The sequence below is a fragment of the Mytilus californianus genome, unplaced genomic scaffold (genome assembly GCF_021869535.1).
Source record: "Mytilus californianus isolate M0D057914Y unplaced genomic scaffold, xbMytCali1.0.p SCAF_1, whole genome shotgun sequence".
NCBI lineage: Eukaryota > Metazoa > Mollusca > Bivalvia > Mytilida > Mytilidae > Mytilus > Mytilus californianus.
Genome location: NW_026262581.1, coordinates 105942668 through 105965238, shown reverse-complemented (window position 1 = coordinate 105965238; position 22571 = coordinate 105942668).

The window sequence follows — 22571 nt, the reverse complement described above, 5'->3', positions numbered from 1 at the left end:
GACGTATGCCTAAGTCTCTATTTTATTCGCAATAAAAAATCAAAAAATCTTGCACATTTACTGTCACACAGGTCACATTTCTAAGAATATCAACTTACCTGTGATGGTAATTTCCACTCGAAGCATCAACAACAGGTAAGTAAATGCACGACCGGACATCTTCTTATCTTGATTTTCTTTTAAAATTATAGAAATTACCAAGACCGCAAATTGTAATGATATCTGAATATAGCAAATGGTGAATAATGAATACGCTGTCAACTGAATCACTATGGCATAGTCATTTACATCTTGTTTATTTTGATATTTCCATTTTAATTTCCTTTAAATAGTATTTTCCCCACTATAAGATGTTATAATAATAAGTTGCTATTTTGTAATAATCGACAACAATTGAATAGTAACTATAACAGTAGTTGTAAGCCAAGAAAAGAAAATATTAGTACCTTATTACTGGTTCTTAGCTCAGAAGTGAATGCGCATACGAGAAAGATTTATAATTTGAATTTAGTACTATAATTAATGCTAACATTTTCACATCATTGAAATCCATATTATACCTGTCTGTTTTTCCGTTATTGAACCACTACTCTTTTCAACAAAGCTCACAAACTGCGGCATATCTACATAAAAACAAACTCTATAATTGTAATTTAAAAAGAAAATTTTGAAATAAATGAACTGGTGCAAAAAACAATCAAGGTATTCCCAGGTTGCATACTTTAATTTGAAATTTCGACTTTAAACTAAATGTTTCGTATGCATTGATTCAATGCATATCTAAAATAAAATTAAAAGAAAAACCCAACAAGAATGGAAACGAACGGATATGGTAAATTAGTTCATTACAAAAATTCCAACATGCACTTAAACACATACGCAAAGGAACAGTGCCTATATTGTCGCTGTTCACCTCAAAGTAGTGACCCCTCAAACTCTGAACAAAAGCTCACATCTCACTACTCAAAACTATCCAGAACTGGGCTCGAGTAAATTCTCTACTACATGTGAATACTTCTACAATAGAATTTAAGTAATTAGACTTGAATTCGGTTATCGCAGGGGTCACATTCGGAATGGTGTTCTAGGTTTTAGCTGTACCTTATTCATGACGTATTATTCTGTGACGTATTGCAGTCTTTTCCTGATAATTTGAGACTTGAAAGCTGCCCAAGTTGTAGCTCGCACAAAGTCCCTCTTCACCTCAAACTTGTGATCCCTCAAACTCTGAACAAAAGCTCACATCTCACTACTCAAAACTATCCAGAACTGGGCTCGTACAAATTATCTACTACATGTGAATACTACTACAACTGAGTATTGAAATGTCATGAAATAGAATAAATTTCATAACAGTGTGGACAAAGACACATGGGTTGCGTTCAATATCGTAGCAGCTAGATAGCCGCTATGTCTTCGATATCTATCTATGTTGAACGATATACTACGTAGCTACATGTAGGCTATCCAGTTGACGTCATCGATAATAACCTATACGACGCCATTTGGATTATCTAGATAGCATGATTTTTTTAAAGCTATCTATATAGAAATAAGAAGATGTGGTATGAGTGCCAATGAGACAACACTCCATTTAAGTCACAATGTGTAAAAAGTTAACAATTATAGGTCAAAGTACGGCCTTCAACATGAAGCCTTGGCTTACACCGAACAGCAAGCTATAAAGGACCCCAAAATGACTAGTGTAAAACAATTAAAACGGTCTAATCTATATAAAATACGAGAAACGAGAAACCACATCAACAAACGACAACCACTGAACAACAGGTTCTTGACTTAGGACAGGTGCAAACAAATGCAGCGGGTTTAAACGTTTTAACAGGCGCCAACCTTCACCCTAACCTGAAACAGTAGTGTAACTTTACAACATAGAAAGACACACTATAAATATCAATTAAAATGGCTTAACTCGATTAAAAAGACATTTTAACAAAAAACAAGTAAACATACACTGAACGAATAAATTTGATCTATTACACAATATAAATACAATATTAATAAAAAAGGGGATGTAAAACAATGTCAAAAAGACAACTATAACCTGGGACAAAATGGCGTTAAATAAAATAACGTACACAGGTAAATTTAAATATAATAAGTTGTTAGGAGTACGGAAATATTGTTTACAAAATAAATAAATTTGTTGTTCATAGTACGAGTACAGAAGTGAAAATTTATCGTTATGCTAAATACTTTTCAAAGGTGGTACATATTAAAAATAATGAGACGAGATATAACACAAAATAAGTAAAAAATTGAATAACAAAAATGCTTTACAAATTGTGTCAAATTAACACGAAAGTACGGTTTGAGAGTACTCGCAGTTACTGAAAGCTAGTTAAAAGCCAAAAACAATTGATAATAGAAATCATGCATCAGAGACTAAAATCAATTAAAACACATCCCAGGGAGTTAGTGTCTTAACGCCATGGACAGTCAAAGAAGACATATCTATCTATTTAGCGGCTAGGCTAGATATACGTTCAGTAGTCGAAATCTACGTAGCCCTTCATGTTATCGTGTCGGTCACTGTCTGTCGACAACAAAAATTTCACGCAATTACAGTATGTCAGGGGCCTCTCAATGGGGATGTATGTACATAATTACTATCTTTACACATGTTCATTCATAAAATAAAAGTTTTTGCATGAAAGTTTATAGGAATTTGTTTTGAATATATTTATATACTCACAACAAATATTTTCTTTTGATATTCAGAGGTGATATCACCAAGTAATCGAGAAAAGTTTTGTTGATATTATATTTAAATTTACCTGTGTACGTTATTTTATTTAACGCCATTTTGTCCCAGGTTATAGTTGTCTTTTTGGCACATACGCTAACGTTCTGTGGTTTATTTAAAAAATACGAAAACATTTTTTCGTACGAGTTGATGTAGAGTAACCTACGATAAATTTTCATACCAACATTCTTTTTGTTGGTAATAAGAACCCCAGCCCTTCATTAAAATAAGTTTAGTCCTCTGGGCTACATTTTTGCACGGAACAAATTTGAATTCCCATCGAAGACGCCAACGATTAGATTTTCGTGAACGTTTAGATATCATTCTAATAAAAAAAAATTACACGTGAAAATATCAAGAAGCATATGCATCCGGTCTTATGTGCAAAATTTACGCTGATTGGAGTCGTATATTATATAAAGTCAGATATCAAATACAAATAACGTGTTTTTCAACAAGTACATGATGGTGGGTTGGCCTAAAAAAAAATTAAGGTTCATAAGCATTTCTCTTGTGAAAAATCTGCTTTATTTTCAATAAGTTACTCAGAGTTTTGTTGAAACATTGATATTGATTTTAGATTTTGTCATTACTTGAACACGTACAACAAAAAATACGGGATCTATATTCTTTTACTAGAAATGAAGCAGGTAATTTCAATGAATTTGGTCTTACTCAACTATGTTTTTGTTATTTGAGGACACATATTTGAGACAATCCTGCATAAATGCTCATTTTTTCAATGCTGATGTCAAAGGCCTCTTGCACATTGACACCTAAACCCCTCTTCCTTTATTGTAACTGAATCAGGAATGGTCGCCCCCTTACAGTTTAAAATGTTACTCGTTTTCGTTTTTTTTGTTTCAATATCTATCCCTGAATTTAATGATATGTTCACAATACATCTGTTTTGAAATAATAAATCAAGTGCACAAGACTAAATTGGTCAACTGTAACACATGATAATGTACAGTTTATAATGTCAACATAAACCGAAACAGTGTAATAATAACCTTTAAAATGGGTGCTCTCGTTTAATCATTCTAATATAAAGGGTATTGTGAACATATTTAATTCATAGATAGATACTGAAACACAAATTTCAAAAATTAAGTACAATTCTTAATTCAATCGCTATGATCCGTCCATTCGTTTTTCCAAATCAACTGCATTTAACAGGTTGGACAGATTTCCTTATACGGACATGTATTATTTAGCATACTCATGCATGTATTAGTGTTTGTTTACAAATAAAGCATTTTTTTTTTTATTTTGGCGGTTGACCAATCCACTGAATGATTTGAAATGCATGATGGACTACTATGCGTTTACAGTTGTCTATAACTGACATACTTCTTAATTTTTCATTGATTGCCACACAATTGTTTTTTTTCATTTCTATTTACATTTACAGAACACGATATATATTTAGTTCTACGCTCATATTATAATTGTTTCGTTTCTTAGAAAAGAGTGTTTTAAATCCACTCATATTATAGATAAATAAACAAACACAAATCAGACATTACATTTTGTTCACGAGACAGCAATCAAACGACAAGAAATCAAGTAAAAGATATAAGTTAAACTTCCATTCTGGTTTCCAAAACAACGGAAGTATTTCGTAAAATTTAGAAAACGAGTGACAAATATCCATACAAAATTTTGTTTTGGCACATATTAGATTTTATGGTCTATCATTACAAAAATAAAAATAGAAAATAAAAGAGCCATGGCTTAAAGACTTCAAATAAATACACTGATAAGTGCATAACAACAGACAAAACCTGTTTAACTACTGTGACAAGACGAAAAGGGCGAACTCTGAAGCTTTTGAACAAATTTTAAAAATATGAGCGTGTAGATTGAAGATAATGCTATAAAACATTACATTTATTACACAAGACGAGCCAATTAAAAAATAAAAGAAACGTGGGATTTCGAGCTGAAATGAAAAAAAAACCCCACTTTTTATAGTTGATTGTAAACTCGTAGTAGCCCACAATTCATTGTGTTTAATTGCGTCAATTGGTCGATTTTATCATGGACATGTTTATATTATGTATTTTTCAAATTACAAGCAAATGTATTCTGACGTCGAAAAACTGTTGGTATCGACGTGTTTAAATCTTTGCTTTTCAACTTCGTACTTTATTTGGCCTTTTTAAGTTTTTTTGATTCGAGCGTCACTGATGAGTCTTTTGTAGACGAAACGCGCGTCTGGCGCAAATACAAACTTTAATCCAAGCTGGTATCTATGATGAGTTTATTTATTATTACTATTTCTACATTTCCTTTTGTGTACATTATTCAGTCTGGTGGAATTCGTATGGGTGCTGTCAGACTCATTGACCTATAACCGACATCTCTTTTAATATCGACCTGAACATGCATGAAATATTTGCTACTGGACATTAAGCAACCAACAATCAATCAGTCTCCTTTAGTTATATTATACAGTTATCAAAACCCTAGGTTTTTCCCTAAACTGTATAGATATTGCTACAATGAAACACATTAAAAATATCGAACCGCCATTTGTGTTCAATTAATATATCATTTTTGTTTTATAATTTTTTTTTTTTTGCACGTAAACGACCGGATTCATATGCTTTCTAATGATTTTTCCACGTGTGAAATTTGTGTTAGCACGATATTTGAATAATCAAGAAACTCTGCTTATTGGAGTCTTCAATGTGTTCTGTTCAAAACATTATCTAGTCCAAAGGACTAAAATGGTTTTCGTGAAGGTCCGGGTTCTTATTACAAAAAAAAGAATTTAAAAAGAAAACTGATCGCAGATTACTCTTAAGTTCAACTCGTACGAATATATATTTATCTTATTTTTTTAATGAGCCATAGAACGTAAGTTTTGTGCAAAGAAAAAATGTAGCATTTTGTTATGCTTTCCTGATGATATAACCTTCGAAAATAAATTGTTTATGTGATTATATAAATCATATTTAAAACAAATTCTTATAATCTTTTATGCAAAAACTTTTGATTCATGAATGGAAATGTGAAAGATAGTAATTTTGTACATCCCAATTCAGAGGCCCCTGACCTACTGTAATTGTGTGAAATCTTTGTTGTCGACAGCCACCAGTGATACATACGATAACATTTAAATACCATATGTCCATTTCCACGCTGTTATGAAATTCATTTTATAAGTTTCTTCATACTGTAAGTTTCAAGTAGAAGAAATATTCTGTAAAATATTTCCACGGGAACAAATATTATAGTACTTGTTCTTTATGAATAAAGGGAGTAGAACAGATAGTATGGTATTATTGATAACAAAGTTTCCAGGGGAACTTCTGTTAGGCGGAACAAATATACGTTGGCAGAATACTGACATATTTAGGGGCAATATCAATAAATTACGGACTTTAACTTGCAAAAAATCCAACAAATCCTGCCAAAATCAGCCACACAATCTCTTTGTAGAATACAGAAACAATACAAAAATAAAGATGAACAGAGGACACAGCATGAGAGACAGTCGGCCCCATCTCAGGAATCTCTTTAGGGGTTGTCTTATCTCATATTTTTCCTTTCGTATTTTTAAGTAGAATTTAGTGTATAAAGCAGACCTTTGAGAGTTTCTGCTTCAGTCATCACATCTTTTTAAGATATGAGGCGATTTATGTTTTGACACATTAGGTAGCACCTGACCTAAATTGAAAACAGTGTGATGTTTGTTTACCTTTAGACGTTTTTGATTATTTGTGTTGTTGGGTTAGAATGTTTCTCTCTATCTATTATGGTTTCAAGACAAAAAGCAATAACACAAACAAAACAAAAAATGGCAAAATCGTCATTTAGAAAGAATCACTCCTATAAGGACTCATTTGACGATATTGGCAATATCGACTTATTTGTAGATGTTTTCTTGCTGATGATGTTTACTTTTTAAAGTTTCTATATATCTATTATAGCTTCAAGATAATAGGCAAAACACAAAAAAATGGTAAAAATCGTTATTAAAGGCCACCAAATTCTATATAGAAATGCTTATTAACAATTTCAGCAATGTAGAATACTCTAAAAGATCTTGCCTAATGTATCATTTTTGCTGTTTTAATTTTCTTATCTTTCTATTATAGTTTTCAATATAATAGGTCAAAATGCCAAAAAAAAACTTTTGTTAAATCGTCATTAAAGGGCAATGATTTCGGTCATTTGTCTTATTTGTAGATTTTATCTTGCTGTTCTTTTTTTGATATTTAAAGTTATCTATTATAATTTTCGAGATAATAAAACAAAAAATGAAAAAAAAAGGTAAAATTCGTCTTGTAAGGGCAATTTCTCCTATAAAAGTCTTCTGACATCATTGATTTAAAAGGACAGTAGGTAGCCCCTGATAGATTTTCTCTATCTATAGCGGTTTTAAAGATAATAGACAAAAATTTTATTTTACCCCTTTTTTGTATTTTTAGCCATGTCGGTCCATATTGATTGGCAGGCGGAGTCATTGGACAGCTTTTTTAAAAACTAGATAGAACAATGATTTTGTCCAAGTTCGATGAAACTTGCCCCATTTCAGATGAGAACATTTTTTGTTACAGTTAACAGAAGACGACGACGAACGACGGACGCCAAGTGATGAGAAAAGCTTACTTTGAAATTTGGACCAAGTGAACTAAAATGGAGTTTTGCTATTGGATAGATAGCTTATATGAAAAATTTAAATGCCTTGTTTTAATATTTAGTTTATTTTTGATGAGAAAATCTACCTTGATTATACAACAAATATTAGAAGCTAACAATTCAAAGGTTGCCAGGTATTCACTGAAATGAAAAAAATGCATCAAATTGATTTGATCAACTCTCGGAGTGAATAGTGAATAAAATCAATTTGACATCATATATGCATCACAATAATTTTAACAAACGTTTTAACAAATCAAATGAAAATTTATATTTGTGGTTTACAATTTGATAAAAATTAGAAAACTACATCTGTATGTATTGTATTAGTAGGCATCCTTTCGCGAATAGTTGTGCGAAGAAGAATTCATTTTAGACCCAAAGTAGAATATAATTAAAGTCAAATGAAATGTCAAATTTAGAAAAAAAAGGTTGAATATGTTTTATGTTTTATATACTTGAATGGCTAAGTTTTACTATAAAACAAGTGTACGTTAACTATCTTTAAAAAGAAAATCCTTTGTATCATCAAAATCTTCCTAAATATACTGCTTCTGAACTATTGTCTTCCCGTACACTATTTCACAGATATTTTCCCGTATGCAGTACCCTTAACGACGAGACCTCTCGTTAGAACTTCGGCCTCCGCGCACTGCAAGTGCGATGGGAAAACCATGATGAAAGAATGTAAACACACGTGCACTAGAAGGATAATAGTTATGACTGATTCTTAAAAAATAAATAAATTATACCAAAGCATTTAACAACTGTAAAGGAAAAGTTAAATTAACAAATGGGATCGCATTGAAAAAATAAAAAAAATTTATCATGGCTCTATTAATTCACACAGTTTGTCGTGCTCTAAGTGCTCTGTGTTGATTGTTTATCAATGTCATGATCCGGTAAATTTCGGCAATAAACTCTAAAGTTAATTAGTTTACGTGCATACAGGACTTAGTTTAGTATATATGCATGCATTGGTTCAATAATTTCGATTATTACAAGAAACTCTTTTCATATGACTTTAAACTATTATGGTAACAGTCTCAGAGACGTGTACTAACTTTTAACCCCTTTTAATTTTATTGTCATAGCCCTATGGGCATTTGCGGTCCTACACTCTGTTGATACCTATATTGCACAAGAAAATGTTTTTTTTCGACTGTTTATGACGTCTGTACACCAAATCCAATGGATGTTGAGTGTGTTTTGATTGATATTTTAGTATTTGAGATATAAGCAAATATTGGCCATCGTGCGGCCTTCAACAACGAGAAAAACCCATACCGTATAGTCGGCTTATATTTATAAAGCCCGACATGAAAAATGTCAAACTATTCAAATGGAAAACTAACGGCCTAATTTATAACAAAACAATTTACGAAAAACAGTTATAACAGAAATGAACCAACGACAACAACTTAACTACAGGCTCCTGACTTAGGACAGGCACATAAAGAATATTACTGGGTTAACCCTCTTGCTGCCTCTAATTTTATATGGTTACATTTCGTGTGACACAAAAAACGACAGCTGGACGTTTGTGACGTCAAATGCCCAATAATGACATCATTCGACATATGACGTCTCGTCCTAATGACTTTACATCGCGGGGGTAGGAGGACCCATCGAGGAAAAATAATTCACGGTTATACTTCGATATCTTATATAAAATAGATACAGAAATTATTAGAAGCTTGCATATTTAAACACATGAACATATTCTTAAATAAGATAAAAAGCAGAATTATATCTGATTCGTTGACATTCAGTGTCTGGTGTCATTTTAAATAATCACACAAAAATAAATATTCATTAAAAAATGTTGACACAGTTAAGAACACTTATGATGACTTATTATTCTACAACATGTCGATACTTGTATTTTGAAATTGCACAATGTCATGCTTTTCTCATACTGATTATGACGTCTTACACTTTAATTTCAGTTGGATGTTAAATGATTGATATTTTAGTCTGAGAAAACATATTTTTATTCAGTGGTTGAAATAAGCTTTGAACTACCTTTCAGGAACTCAGAGTACTCTTAAATCGATTTTTTGTGTTTTATGTTTTTTTTTTTGTTGTTGTGCGGATCCGATACGGCAAATCCTGTCTAACTGATTTATACAGTTTTCTCTAATGTAGTGTTGTAATACGACTGTCCCAGGTTAGCGCAAACTAACACCGATTAATACCGCCACATTCCTTATGTGCCTGTCCCAAGTCAAGAACCTGTAATTCAGTGGATGTGTATGATTGCTGTCTGCCTCATTTGTATCTTGTTTATTGTCTTGAGCCTAAATCCCTCTGAATCATTTCAAATCTGGTCATATTCGGGCTTTTTATGGGTACTATATAGTTTGAGTTTTCTCATTGTTGAAGGTCAAATGATGACATATAGTTGTTAGCATCCCCGTTGTGTGGCATCAGTTTGATGTTTGTCTCATGGTTAATCACAGCACATCCCATTATCATAATTATGTTCATTGTTAATGAAAGAGAGGCGAAAGATACCAAAGGGATATTCAAAATCATAAGTCGAAAACAAACTGACAAAGCTATGGCAAGAAAATAAAACGATCTAAATACAAATAGAAGTATGCACAACACTGAAAACTAAAGACCGAGCAACACGAACTCCAACAAAAAGCGGGGATGATCTCAGATGTTCCGGAAGGGTAAGCTGACCCCACCCCACATGTACCACATGCCATGTTGCTCATGCAAGTACAAACCCAGTTATACGTTTAATTCGGTAGGTCACATTCGAGGAGAAGATGACGGATTATGATTACCACAATTGGAACATATCTGTCTTCATCTGTGTAACTTATAACTTGCATATCCAAACAAAGGTTGATCAAAATAACTGTAATTTTTAAAGACAGGAACACAAAACTATCCCTGTATTTTTGATTTCAGTGTACATTTATTGCACATCAAAATAAGGTAAAAACCCTTTGGCGTTAAATGAATGAATTATTATCATTAGTATCGCAAAGGTGACCCTTAATTTTATGTTGTTTTATTTACTTTGCTAGACATATTTAGAACGTTTTCCTATAAAGTTCACGTGTTTGCTGATTTGTTGTTGTTTTTTTCAGAGCCAAATTATGTAATTTTTCAAATTCTTGAACAATATTGAATTGTGTATTGCCCTTAACACTAGTTCAATGAAAATTGTATATACGACTATTTTAAAATTAAAATAGAGAGAATATATGATAAAGTCGTTAGTAAGGTGTATGCGTAAAAGTTTTTAACTGTGTATCATATCAACAACACTGGTTTTGTCTGCAAATTTATATCAGTGATATCAGCTTAGCATTAAATGACGAATTGATACCGAGCTCTTTGAGAAAAAAGGCATATTAATTCAAGGTAAAAACATATGACATTTAAAGAAATAAAAAACTTATTTAATTAAGCTCAGTAATGAAGGAAAAACGGTAGAATGAACCGCGTATAACTAAAAAAGACACAAAATCAATAGAAATTATTCATTATTTATAATTATAATTACTAACTTACTGCTATAATCAAGTCAGATATAATTAGTAATTTTAACATTTGCGTTCAATAGATCATAACAGCGCAACCTGCATAACAAATAACTATATAATAATCTGTCTTAGCTAGCTTTTTATTTGCTAAAGAGTACTATCGAACCCTATGGTTTTGTAATTGTTTCATATTACGGTACATGGATATGTACAGTTATACTTTTTAGGAACAATGAAAACCATTAACTCTACGTTCCGCTATATAGATGATGTCCTATATTGAATGTGTCTAATTATCCAATCGAACTTGAAATAAAGGGTACAACAGAAACAATTATATCTTGGCTTACATCTAGAAATTGACAATGAGGGTCGGTTGACAATAAAACTGTACGACAAAAGAGATGATTTCTTCTTCCCAATAGTGAAATTTTCATTTTTATGTAGCAACATTCCAGCAGCTACAGCATAAGAAGTATATATCTCCCAGTTAATACGATACACTAGAGCTGCTGGTATTTCCTATCATAGATTCCTTGATAGATGATGATGATGGATGGCTGTTTAACGTCCAGTGGGAAATATGCATATTCAGGACGAGAACATGTTAATGTAATATGAATAATACTCCTGCTTTGTACTAGACCGACACGCTGAGCCGGATTTTTAACGTGCAAAATCTTAAGGTAATAGACCACAGAAAAAAATTTCACCTTACCCGGACATGTTATTCTGACTCCGAGCCAACCAATCTTTGCTCTTACTACTTAATGCCGCGTTTTTAGCGGAGAAGCAGCAAAGTCTGTGGTTTGACCCGGCCGGGGTTCGAACCCACGATCTCCTGCACTCGAGGCGAACACGCTACCACGACACCACCAAGGCGTGGCCATTCAAAATTGATGTCGAAGAAAAACTCACGATTGCAAAAAATGTAATACAACGAATGTACAAACAAACCAACAAAACCCTTCATAGTAAAATAAAGAGCAACACCATCCCCCACCCAAAATATGCTTTTTGAAATATATAGTCAAATAACATCGTTTTTGTTTGTAAATCCAATTACATAAAATGCTAAGAAAAGGAATCAGGTATTGACAACTAATTTGGAAACATATACTCCAACGGCACTTGTCACAGAGGAAATTCTGAACAATCATATGTCCGTTATAGCCTTGAGAACTGCTGTTAAACTTGCTACTTTAGGGGTGTTATGAATCAGATGTTGATTCTTAAACTTTCCAAAGATCTGTATGAAAACGTACAATATAAGCATCTTTCCTCTGTGGCAAGTATAAAACATTTGATTTCTACCCTGTACAATAGTATTCAAACATAAATTAACTGTTTACAAAACTTTGATTGTTTCGAAATACTTAGGATATTCTACCCATGAAATAGATTACATTTAATAGCTGTATTTTGGCAAAACCCTTCGGAATTTTGTGTCTTCAATGCTCTTCAACTCCATACTTTATTTGACCTTTTTATTTTTTTTTATTCGAGCCAATGATGAGTCTTTTGTAGACGAAACGCGGGCCTGGCGTACAACACTCTAATCCTGGTATCTATGGTCTGTTTGTTTTGTTCACGCATCATTGTCAATATAATGGAATTTGATGCGACTGTCATACAAGTGAGAGGTTTAGCTAGCTATAAAACCAGGTTCAATCCATCATTTTCTACATAAGAAATATCCATTCGTTTGAGATTTTGATTTTGCCATTTGATTTGGGACTTTCCTTTTTGAATTTTCCTCGGAGTTCAGTATTTTTGTGATTTTACTTTTTATATGAAAGGTGTAGTGGATACGTAGAAAATGTACTTTATTATATCAATCATGGAAAAGAAATAATAAACAGTATTCTAGTATACAAAGTTTGTCACTGAAATCTATCAAAACATGTTATTGAACATTTTTCTCCAAGAAGTTTAAAACTCGGAGATAAAAATTATCACTATAAGACTTATATCGAAGAAAGGCTCTTGCAAATATCTTTACCTTGCAGATGGCAGCTATATCCTGTTAAACCATTAAGACATCCATCTTTGGTACAATTACCCGATAATGGTTTACAATCTTCATCCAAACATCCAGTACGTGTTTCTGTGCAGTTATAACCAAACTGTGCAGGGGAACATGCTACAATCACCAAATATATACAAAGACTAATTCACTACCCAAACATGTTTAAACAAATTAAAATTAAAATTTAACACTTTCAGACCTTAATAAATGTTTATGAATTTTTCAAAGGAACAATTCGCAATGTGTTTCCTTTTTTCTGTTAAAGAAAGTTAATCTTATAACAGAAAAACCAACACAGGCGATACTAAAATGTGCGCTATATTGAAGCGATATAGAATATAAATTGTTTTATGCTTTTGAGGATCTCAGCTACCCTTTTCCTACCAAATATATGATGATATCTACTATTTCATAATGATACAATTAAGTGCTTTTCCTATACTGATTTTCATTGTTTGTATATAAAAATAAGAAGATGTGGTATGATTGCTAATGAGACAACTATCCATCAGAGACTATATTTACTGTACGTAGCCCTCAAGATACTTTTTTGTCATGTGTGGCGTTGAACTGCTGTCATTTATATTGTCTATAGATAACGTAGGAAATTATGAACTAATGTTATATTTCAAGAGATCTTTTCTAATTGTCATAAATAATACAATAATGCAATTAATTAATAGTTGTCATTATGATTTTTCCAGCAAAAAAAAATGTGTATGAGAATTCTTCTTGTAAATATTCAGGCAAACAAGTACGTGAATGTATTATTTTCTTACATAACCGTTTCGGTGGTCTTGTGCATAGTGACATGCTTGCCATGAGTGCATAAAGTCATTTTATTGATTCTCGACTGAGTGAAGGGGATTCCTTTTTTAAGCTGACGCTTTGAAAGGTACTGGCATTTTAAAATGTTATATTTCCATACAGAGTTTTAATTGTCCCTTTACAATTTTGAGTTCAGTGCTAGTATTTTTCAATACGTTAATGAGCTACTTTTTTATGTAGCAGTCCTTTGTGAACACATTTTACATTTCATTGGTTTGATTTCACTACTTATTGTAGACAACATGTTGTACATGGTTAACTTGTAAGGACAGCAAATCAGCCTTAGGTTAGTACTTTTCTGTTTGATGTCCACACCATAACAATACGTTGAACACATGAAGTACCAATCCAACCACGATCGCATGAATCTGGACTAGCTCGCAAAGAACATTAACATTATTACATAATAATTCATTTACGCAGTGACATGTTTGCCGGCCGTTGTACCCAAATACACAAGCTGAAAATTGTTTTATTACTTTGTTTCAAATTTTCAGATAGGAAAATGTTATCGTTATATTACACAGTTATAATTGATTTGTATATATTTGTTTGATTTTAAGCGGCAGATATTATATAGAATTAAACCATTGCCGTGACGTCAGCCTATTCATTAACCATGGTTTCTTTTTCTAGAATCAACGCTTCCTAAATCTGTCGCTGAATTACGACTCACCAAATTATATTCAATTGTTTCCTTTGTGTGCCTAATTTCATTAAGTTTGAATTGGCTTATTTACTGAATTTTGTTCACTAATGGGATTAATTTAAAAACTTACATTTAACGTTTGTAATTTTTATATGTCTTCACTGGGAATCGAACCCCTACTTGAAATTTGTTATGTGTGACTAAAAGAGGGACGAAAGATACCAGATGGACAGTCAAACTCATAGATCGAAAACAAACTGACAACGCCATGGCCAAAAATAAAAAGACAAACAGACAAATAATAGTACAGATGACACAACATAGAAAACTAAAGACTAAGCAACACGAACCCCACCAAAAACTGGGGATGATCTCAGGTGCTCCGGAAGGGTAAGCAGATCCTGCTCCACATGTAGCACCCGTCGTGTTGCTTATGTTATTACAAATCCGGTAAATAGTCTAATTCGGTTAGTCACATTCGTGAAAAGGGAAGGGTATTGTAGTTACGACATAAGGAACATATCCGATATCATCTGTGAAACGGTTATTCCATAACGGTCAACCAACTCGTGATGGCGTCCGTAAAATTTACGAAGGGATGATTTCAACTTCACCATTTGGAACTCTTGGTTTAATAGCTTCCTTGTGAGCAGCAATCCTCTATCAAGGAAATCATGATAGGAAACACAAGCCCGGGAATGTCGTATCAATTGGGTGATATATACTCCGTATGCAGGCGCTGCTGGAATGTTGGTACATAGAAATGGAAAGTTCACAATTGGGAAGCTGAAATCATCTCTTTTGTCGTAAAGTTTTGTTTTCAACCGACCCTTATTGTCAATTTCTAGATGTAAGTCAAGATATGAGGCAGACTTAACTGTATCTGTAGTATCCTTTATCTCTAGTTCGATGGGATAGATCCGTTCAACATAGTCACCAAATTTTGTATTATTTAGTGAGAGAACATCATCTATATAGCGGAACGTAGAGTTAAAGGATATTGCTAACTTCTTATCTTTCTTGCTAAGAAGTTCCTGTATGAAGTCAGCCTCATAATAATAAAGAAACAAGTCGGCAAGAAGAGGGGCACAATTGGTTCCCATTGGAATTCCGACAGTCTGTTGAAAAACACGTCCTCCAAACGTAACAAATATGTTGTCAATCAAGAAATCAAGCATCTTGATAATGTCAGTTTCAGAGAATTTTTTGTTTGAATCAGAGTGATTCTTTACAAAGTAGGATTTATCCCTCCCCAAGACAAGATACTTGTATCTACGTTCGCCATTCTTTTTAATGAAACAAAGTAATACCAACTCTTTCAATTTGTCTTTTAGTTTGGAATGGGGGATACTTGCGTAAAGTGTAGAAAAGTCTAATGTTTTAATACTATTGCCAGATGAGAGAGTCTTAGATTGTATGTACTCTAAAAGATCTTTGGAATTTTTTAGTATCCACATCTGATTCACGCCACCTCTAGAATAGGCAGTTTCACAATAACTTTGGAGCCCGGCTTTGATTGCTGATAAAATAGATGTTAATAATTTAGAAAGAGGTTTCGTGGAGCATCAACACATCGACGAAACCTCCTAGCTACCAATGGGTTGAAATTTAGATGTATGAATGAACATATGATACACATCGGTACAACGTACACACAGGGCTTGTACCTCTATATTTACATAACAGACAATCGTATAGTATAAGTTCGTAGCCGCGAGGTTAAGATCAGTGAGTTAAAGAGTCAAGTAAGAAATAGATAGGTCGGTTTTCTCTTTGTTGTTCGTATTCTTTAGTTTTTCCGTTTTTCTTATTTTGAATGGTATTAGGTATTTCCACTTGTCCGTGGAAAGACCTTTTGATTTTGTTCTGATTATATTTATTTTTTCTTCCGCCTGTTTTTTTTCTTGCGCTATATTGTTGTTTCAAAATATGTCGCTTGAATTTTTTGTATTTGTATATACAGTTTATTCGCTTTTGAAACTGACCCTATTTAACCAAACTATTTTCTTTGTAAGAGTTATCTCCCCGAACACTGTTTTTTCTCAAAATGTATATCCTCAAAATGTATCGTTTAACTTGGAAAAATAAATTTGTCGCTATCGTTAGGAAGACTCCATATGAGAGTTATCCTCCCTTATGTATTTGAAATAAGTGATATATATTTATAACTGGTAAACCATAAGTGATAGTGACCAGGGTGTTTTGATTTGAGGTCCTTGGTCCACTAAAAGAAAAATTAGTTCAAGGTCAAAGGTCTAGGTCATGTTCTAAATTTTGATTTTGGCTTGTTACTACTAATTATCAGAAGCCGTATAAGATATTGAAAAAATGTTTTTACTAAATTGTTATATGCGATTGTTATAAAGTGATATTTTATAGTGTGTTTTTCTATGTTGTGATGTTACACTATTGTTTCAGATAAGGGTGAAGGTTTGGTACCATTAAAACGTTTAAACCCGCTGCAATCGTTTGCACCTGTCTTAAGTCAGGAATCTGATGTTCAGTAGTTGTCGTTTGTTGATGTGGTTCATAAGTGTTTCTCGTTTCTCGTTTTTATATAGATTAGACCGTTGGTTTTCCCGTTTAAATGGTTTTACACTAGTAATTTTTGGGGCCCTTTATAGCTTGCTGTTCGGTGTGAGCCAAGGCTCCGTGTTGAAGACCGTACTTTGGCCTATAATGGTTTACTTTTATAAATTTTGACTTGGGTGGAGGGTTGTCTCATTTGCACTCATACCACATCTTCTTATATCTATATATGCGACATGTCGTAACACATAAATTTTGGTATAACGGGTCCGTTGACATTAAATGGGAGCTTTCTCCCCTCTCATATTTCAAACTAGCAGTATGGTGATATAACTCATTAACCATATATAGACGAGACCTAGGATCTTTTGAATTGAGGTCCTTACTTTATGACCTTTAAATTTAGGTCAAGGTCATAGGTAAATTTGACGTTCTAGATTTTGACCTTTGCTTTAACTTGATATCTATACATGATAGAGCCATGGACTTCGTGCGTTAGGTTGAAGGCCATATGACATTGAAAATGACAGCCAGAAGTGACCTCGTGTGAACCGGAAGTAGCTATTTTTTGTTTTGTACTTATTTAATATAAAAGTATATAGAACCATATATTTTTGGAATCAGTGTCAAGTAAACTATCATATTTTACCGGAAGTGACATTTTTGAATTCGGAAGTAAATTATCTCCCTTATTTCAACCAAAAGTGTATAGAAACCACATATTTTGGAATCAGCGCACAGTTAGTACCAAGTCAGGAATATGACAGTTGTTTTCCATTCGTTTGATGTGTTAGAGCTTTTGATTTTGCCAATTGTTAAGGGACTTTCCGTTTTGAATTTTCCTTGGAGTTCGGTATTTTTTTTTTATTTTACCTTTTAGCTATCATCTGACACTGGAAATGATATTATATTTTCATATCAAAATGCATGTTTTTTGGTGGAAAGACCTTCAATTGTTCTCTGAACTTATCTATTATTGGATTATTGCAACAACTCTTCGAAGGATCCGTAGGTGGCCTGTTGCAAGGTAACATTTCTGCCCCTATGCAATACACCCTTATTTTCCAGTGGCAGTCTAAATTTTCCAATGGCAGACAACTGTCATACAAGTGGAATGTTTAGCTAGCTAGAAAACCAGGTTAAACCCATCATTTTCTTCTGAAAATGTCATTACCAAATCAGGAATATGGCAGCTGTTTTACACTTGTTCCGGTGATTGATAGCGTTTGAGTTGGTAAGTTTTTATGGACTTTCCCTTTTTGAATTTGGCTTTGAGTTCGGTATTTCTATTATTATTTTTTTCCCGACCTTCATACCGGACGGCCTCTATAACAGGACCTACAAATTGTATTTATTGTTGTTGTCGTCTTGAACATGCATGAAATATTTGCAACCTGACGTTAAGCAACCATCAATCAATCAATCAATCCTCTGTTATCTATCTGTATAATACATACTTTTTTCTCATATTGTTAGAATGATAGTTAATATAAGTAGGAATTGACATATTGGTATACATACATTGGTTACATTTTATACCACGATACCCTGCTTCACAAGAGCCAACAGTTTGACATATTCCTTCAAGAGGATCAAACGACTCGTTTATGCAATTGCTACAGGACATATCAATCCCGTAGGATACCGTGTCACATGGTACAAGTTAAGTAGAATTCTGATCTTGAATTCAATTTTCATTATGAAATTTATAATATATAAACATCTTTGATAACTCTTATATATAACTGAGACACAGTGAACATCTCGCTCATTCGGTAGGAACAGAAAAATGCGCATGCATCTATTAATTTCTTCAATAGTATTCCGTTACAATTTTAAACTATTTTCATGTACTTATAAAGCTGGACTAACATGTTCTTGAACTATTATTGTATTTTCTATCTATTAACTTTTGAGATGTTATTATTTTTTTCTGGAAACAAAATCAACTTAGTTAAAATGCATCCTGGCCCCCAGTAAATAAATCTTTATATCTACAGCGCTGGACTTTACATCTGCAACGCTAGACTTTAAATCTACAGCGCTAGATTTTGCATCTCCAGCGCTTTGCGTAAAAAGACACAACTTTTTATCTGTACAAGACCAACACGACTCATTGAATAATAAATTAATGCAGTTTGTTTTTTTATGTACAGTTAGGCACCGACTATTCATCTTTTGTGGGCGGGACACACATATTTTTTCGACTTTTATAACAAATATTTTTTTTTTTTTAATTGAAAGATTATTTTCTTAATTTCTTTGTTGTTTTATGTTTTCCCTCATTTTCAATGGAAGCAAACTATGTTTTCGCTTCCCATCTGAAATAAATATTGTCTTTTTCAAGAAATTTTGATTCAAATAATTATAACAAACATATTATCCTCCTCCCCCACTCCCCCCCCCCCCCTCCCCCCAAAAAAGATGAACGGTCGGTACCCTTACCCTTTTTAAGTTCCAAAGACCTGAATGTTTGTGTGAAGATCCTTTTATGTTTTGTTAAATTGCACTGTCTCATATTTTCTATAAACTGCACTTTCGGAAGCTGATACAAGGATCGAACAGCTATATCAGAAACTGTAAACTGTAAACAAATTGCAGAATATCCTCTGGTAGATCAAATATTTGAACTCTATTTGCTCGGTGCACAATCGAGTGCCATTTAATCACTGAAACCGAATGTTCATTATTGTAGACCCATCGATTAAACCTTTACTTTGCAATTCATATTTTCCAACAATATCAGATGTAATCTTTTTATCTAAAAAACGAGGTACCAAAAGAGAGGCGAAAGATACCGAAGGACGTTCAAACTCATAAGTAAAAAAAAAACTGACAACGCCATGGATAAAAAAGAAAAAGACAAACAGACACACAACAGTACACAAAACACAACATAGAAAACCAAAGACTGAGCAACACGAACCCCACCAAAAACTTGGGGTGATCTCAGGTGCTCCGGAAGGGTAAGCAGATCCTGCTCCACATGTGGCACTCGTCGTGTTGCTCATGTTAGTACAAACCCGGTACCAACGTGTAAAGTTTTAACTCTTAAAATCTCATTCATTTTCTAAACGATAGCTACAGATTTGAGCCGGAGAAACAGATCGGAATCAGTTACGACGTAGATGGTAATCGTTCTAATCGTAATCATGTTTATTGACTATAACAACGATGACAACACATCATATAAGGACGTTTTGACATCATATAATGAAGTAAACCGAACCACATCATATAATGTTACAAGCACATAATATAATGACAAAATCACATCATACAAAGATGTTTGCACATAATATAAGGAAAATGCATATCATAAAAGGATATTTGCGCATCATATAAATATATTTGAACATCATATCAGAATCTTTGTCTCATTGGCATTCTTACCAAATCTCCTTATTTTTGATTAGCCATCTCATCACAGTACCAGTAAGTATACCTTGAATATTTATCTATTTCATTACAGAAGAAGACTTTATATGGGCTGCATAAAATATATTTACAACCTCAATGTCAGAGATGTCATTTAACTAAAATAAGACAATTCTCTTTAATGAGAATATTTGAAAGTGTTGTGTAACGTCGAAAAGTCATAACTGTCAACGGAATTGAAACGACCATCCAGAGCAACTAGTTTATTTGAAAAATCCATAAAGATTTTTTTAACTTTAGAAACAATTCATTCCATCATCATTATTTTTGATTAATTACAAAATTACAAAATTAGTTATTTAGTAGTTGTATTGGAACTAGTCAAAAGACAGAACGTTAAGTTGCAGAAAACTTACTTGAAGTCGAGATGAAACGACATTTGTTTGTGTAGTTTGTGTTGTCGATATCTACAAGGACCTTCAAATTCACAAAGGAAGGTTAAAGCTGAGATGTAGTGATGCTATGATTGTCTACTACTTGATTCTTCCTTAAAAAGAATTCCTACAGTAGTGACTGCTTTGTCGACTGGTACGAACATGAAACCCTTTCAAAGTTCATTAAGTTTATTTGTAATCCTAAAATGAATGTATTTGTTATCCTTTTAGGATGCTTACCCTTGCGGAGCACCTGAGATCCCCCCGATTTTTGGTAGGGTTCGTGTTGCTAAGTTTGAAGTTTTCTATGTAGTGTTTTGTCAACTGTTGTTTGTCTTTTCGTCGTTTTTCTTTTATTGCCACGACATTGTCAGTTTATTTCGAGTTATGAGTTTGAATATTCCTTTGGTATCTTTCGCCTCTCTTTTAGTAGTTCCTAAATGATTATTCAAACAATTGACATAAGATAATATCTACAACATTCAAATTTTTCCACGTTTACAGCACGTATTTTACAATAGATTGAAAGAGCATTTTTAATTACCTGGTACACTCTTTCCAATATAATTGCGAAGGTGGACGATATTTTGGTCCTATCTCGCAAGTTTATAACCCTTGCTATAATGATCTTCTGCAAATACAATGATATAAATATTAATTTTTATGTACGACTATAATGGTTCTACTGGAGAACTTGATGAAGCGTATAACTCTATGCTTCCAACGTTTATTGATAACCATGCCCCGGTGCGATAAAAGGAAAGCATACAACGTCCAAACACCGGATGGTATACAGAGGAACTTCGCATCGCCATAAGGGACCGTCGTAAAGCAAAACGACAAATTCGGAAATCGAAATTGACTGTTCATGAGCAATTTATCGAAAAAAAAATGTAACCACGTTGACCGTTATTGAATATCTGTTTCACAGATGACGCAGATATGTTCCAATTGTTGTAATCACAATCCCGTTCTCTTTTCCTCGAATGTGACTTACTGAATCAGTCTTTTCGGGCTTGTGCTTATATGAGCAACACGACGGATGCCATATGCGCAACAGGAGATGTGTACCCCTCCGGAGCATCTGAGATCACCCCCGGTTTTTTGGTGGGGGTTCATGTTGATCAGTTTCTAGTATTCTGTGTTGTGGGTTGTTAGTCGTTTCGTCGTATTCCATTTTTTGCCATGGCATTGTCAGTTTGTTTCCGACTTATGAGTTTGAATATCCTTTTGGTATCTTTCGACTCTCTTTCAATAACAGGCTTCTTTACACCTGTAAAATAAAGTACTACTCTGACAAAATCATGACCAAAAACAACTTTACAGACTTACAAAAACAAGAGACTGTTTTGCCATTGCACCAGAATGAGTATTCAATCGAAAACAAATTTGCTGATTTCTAAATTGGAAAAATTGAAAAAATCAAAAACAACCTGTGCCTGTTAAATCAATCTCAAACAAAATCCTGTGATATTCTCAGTGCAGAATTAAAATTTGAAGTACAACCTAAAACAACTCTGTCACCTGCATCAAATGAAAAGATTCGAAAATTTATCATGAATGCACCTGTGAACTTGATCCTATTCCAATTTACGTTTTACAACCTTGTCTGGATAGCTTACTTCCTGTAATCACCAAAATAGTCAGTCAACAAATCGTTTGTCGAGTCCAATGTTCCATCATATTTCAGGAAAGCCGTGATGCGACAATCGCTTAAAAGCCAGGTTTTGACAAAAACAAATTTAAAAACTTCGGACGTTTTTCGAACTAACCTATTATATATAAGGTACTGGAAAATGTT